Here is a 4126-nt window from a genome sequence, read left to right on the forward strand (position 1 = left end):
GGCTCAGGCAATTCTCCTGCCTCAGCCTCCCAAGTAACTGGGATTACAGGTATGTGCCACCGCGCCTGGCTAATTTTTCTTTTCTGCATTTTTAGTAGAGATGGGGTTTTCACCATGTTGCCCAGCCTGGTCTCGAACTCCTGACCTCAGGTAACCCCGCCTGCCTCGGCCTCCCAAAGTGCTGGGATTACAGGTATACCACACCCGGCTGGTATTTCTACACATTTAATTCCAGGTGCAATTAGAAGGATGTTACCAAAATCCTGGACAAACATAATGTTCGGTGGGATAAGGCGACCCAGATCTTTGGAACTTGGTTATGACAAAGAGCCAGAGAGTTGCCAAAGCCCCTGCGTTAATATAGGGAATCCACAGTACTGTTTCTGCCACATGCCAAATTGCTTCTGTGGTCTCAAGAAACAGTCTAGAGAAAAAGCATTTGCCAGATTTAATAATGGCGTACTAGGTTTCCAGTAAGAACTCACATTTGAGCAACCATGCAAGTAGCAACACTACCTGAGTACATTTACGATATTCCACATAATTCTGTAAAAGCCATCTGTTTTTTTTCATAGGCCACATAGGTGAATTAAACAAGGAGGCAGCAGAAATCTTTACCCCTTAGTCTTTCAAATTTGATCATTGCAGTAATCTCTGTAATATTTTTTGTGACTTTCTATTTTCAAAAAAGGGGCTATTCCAGCCGCTTTCATCTGATCTTCCTACCTTATAGCCCTTACTTCATAAAACAAGGAGCTGAAGTAGGTATACTTCCTATTGTTGAATGTACACTTTGCATTCAGAAACTGAGTAGTTAGCTAAGCACGAGGGGATTCACAGAATCACGCATTCAACTGTGAGATGGATTCTGATTGTTGTATTCCTTCTTCTGCATTGCAACAAAGACTTTCTGCTTTCTCAACTTTATTTAATGTAGGTCATTGGCATCGGTAAGCCCCCACCCATGACTACTGGACCACACTGACATATAGGATCCATGGAAATTTGTAAGCTCTGAACGAGTGCAATAATCTCTGAAGAATCTGAGTATTTCTCTTTCTCCAGTGTACAGCCACACTACTGTTACCAAACTGAACTGGGATTCACTCACTCAGCACTTGCAAAAGGCCAAACATACACATTGAGGTTTGTAGCAGGTGAAAGGAGGATGTTTATTTGCAGGGCACCAAGCAAGGACAATCTGGCAACTCCTGCTTAATACCTGACTTCAAACCTTGGCTTGCAAACACAGGTTTTTAAAGGCAGAGGTCAATTTCAGGAGAGCTAAAGTTACAGGCAAAATTCAAAATCAATACATGTAAGTTATACAGTGGTTGGGACTGAAAAAGTGGGATATCTTGAAGCAGGTGCTTCCAGGTCATAGATAGATTCAAAGGTTTTCTGATTTGCAACTAGTTAAGGAAGAAAAGCTTTGTTTAAAAATTTGGGATCAGCAGAAAGATACATTAGGTATGGCTCATGGGTGTGACTACCTCCAAACCCCTTAGGAAGAACCTTAGAAAGAACAGCAGTTGGAGTTCAGTCCACAATTCCTTCTTATCTGAGGTCTATGTACCAATGGATCCATTTAGTGTGTGCCCAAGTTTCTGAAACACAACTCAGGGACATATGTGAACATGTTATTCTTAGTTTTGCAGGGAACCAAACATCTTGTAACTCTAACTTCCTTGGCTATTGTTTACAGCTACTATTACCTTTTTATTTACCAAGTTGCTCATTTGCTTCTCAGAGCTAGCTAAGTGCCTAAAATTTCTTTCAAAGCAACTCAAGATTTTCCTTTATTTCCATACTTGGGAGAGGCCTGGAAGGCACCTACACGGGGTCCTTGCTCTGTGCGTTAGAAGGAATTCAAGAGAGAAATTTTATACAAACTTCTTGTGTTAGTGTAACAGTGGGAATTATTGATGGTATCTGGTCCTCCCTTTATCGAAGGGGCTCATATCTGTGAAATGACTCAAGTCTGGGAACTTAGTGAGAAGTTGTGATTCTCCATTGTGTTGCTTGAAGTTAAGACTCTGTTCACAAAAATAAAAGTTCTAATTTTTTTCATATGTTATAGATGGTATAGATATCTATATCTGTTCTAGGAATACCATAATCAACTTGTTGCTCTCAATGATATCTGTGGTTAAAACTGTTTTGGCTGGTGCTTCTTGTTGCCTATTTTGGTAATTACCAACTGTCCCTTAAGATTGGGAATCAGGGAGGCCATGTCAAGGAGATCATTTTCAAACACCATCACTGATCTGAAGCCACTGAACTTTTCTGGGATGTTGGTTCTTTATTTACCAATATATTTCTCAATACATTGGTAGAGGTAGTATTCCCTGGGGATTCCTTTGGAACAGAGTTAGTGGGTGGGTGAGTGGTTAACCATGATAAGAAATCTATAAATTGGCTTCTGTCTTGGATCTTGAGACAGGGCTCCTTATAACCTTTGTAAATGGGGCACTAGGAGAATATTTTGTTCTAATATTTGGTCTTTGATCATTATTCCTGGCACACAGCTAGTAAAACCCTTGGGATTTTGGGATTTCCAAAGATTGGAGTAATAGCTGGGAGCTCCTGGATAGTTTAGGGTGGGGCCTGGTTGCCAGGGGAACCAACTCTGTGATCAGAGGGTTGGAATTTTCAGTCTCATCTACTCCCAACCTCCAGGCAGGGGAGCAGGGATGAAGGTTGAGGTAATCACCAATGGCCAATGATTTAATCAATCCTGCCTACATAAAAGCCTCTTTTTGTTCATAAAAGTTCAAAGAGCTTCTAGATTGGTAACATGTGGAGGTTCCTGGAGGGTGGTGCCCCAGAGAGGGCATGGAAACTCTGTGTCCCTTCCCCATACCTTGCTGAATGTGTCTTCCATCCACCTGTTTATCTGTATCCCTTGTAATATCCTTTATCATGAATAGATAAGTGTAAATAAAGTGTTTCACCCTGAGATCTGTATGCCATTCTAGCAAATTAATTGAACCCAGGGAGGCAGCCTTGGGAAGGCCCAATTTGTAGCCAACTATGGGTGGGCAGAAGCACAAATCATACCCTGTGGTTTCTGATTGGCATCTGAAGTGGGGACAGTCTTGTGGGATTCTAGTTCCCTTCTTCCTCTCTGTACACAAACATTATCCTGAAATTTGTATGGGAACTAGAATCAGAGAATCTTCTCTTGTATTTGTTGTAATTCTTCATTTTTTTAAGAAAAATTGAAATATCAGAAACATGACAAAATATTACCATTTGTTGGATCTTAGTGGTGTGAACACGTTTATTTATTCTTTTTACTTTTCAGTATTTTCAAAATATTTCATATTATAATATTTAAAAACTGAAACAATTGAGATGAAGCTAACAGTTGTAACTAAATATGTTTGATCACATTACAAAAAAATGCTGAATGTAGAAAAGGTGATTTTTACAATGAGGGCCCTTATATTAATAACCAGAATATTATACAGAGCTCAAACTGTTCACTAGGAAAAAATAATCTAATTTAAAAATTGGCAAAAGATATAAATAGACATTTCTCAAAAACATAGAAATAACCAACAGATACGTGAAAAATGCTCAACATCACTAGTCATGAGAGAAATGCAAATCAAAACTACAATGAGATATCATCTCACCTCAGATAAAATGGCTTTTATCCAAAATACAGGCAATAACAAATGCTGATGAGAATGTGGAGAAGAGGGAACCCTCATACACTGTTTGTGGGAACGTAAACTAGTACAACTGCTATGGAGAACAGTTTGTTGGTTCCTCACACAACTGAAAATAGAGCTACCATATGATCTGGCAATCCCACTCCTCAGTATATACCCCAAAGAAAGAAAATCAGTACACTGAAGAAATAGCTGCTCTCTCATATTTATTGAAGCACTATTCACAATAGCCAAATTATGGAAACAACCTGATTGTCCATTAACACATGAATGGATAAGGAAAATGTGGTATATACACAATGAAATACAATTCAGTCATAAAAAAGAATGAGATTCTGTCATTTGCAACAACATGTATGAAACTGGAGGATATTATGTTAAGTGAAATAAACTAGAAAGACAAATAATATTGCATATTCTCATTCACATATGGGAGTTAAAAAAAA

The sequence above is a fragment of the Mandrillus leucophaeus genome, unplaced genomic scaffold (assembly GCF_000951045.1).
Source record: "Mandrillus leucophaeus isolate KB7577 unplaced genomic scaffold, Mleu.le_1.0 Scaffold5, whole genome shotgun sequence".
Lineage (NCBI taxonomy): Eukaryota > Metazoa > Chordata > Mammalia > Primates > Cercopithecidae > Mandrillus > Mandrillus leucophaeus.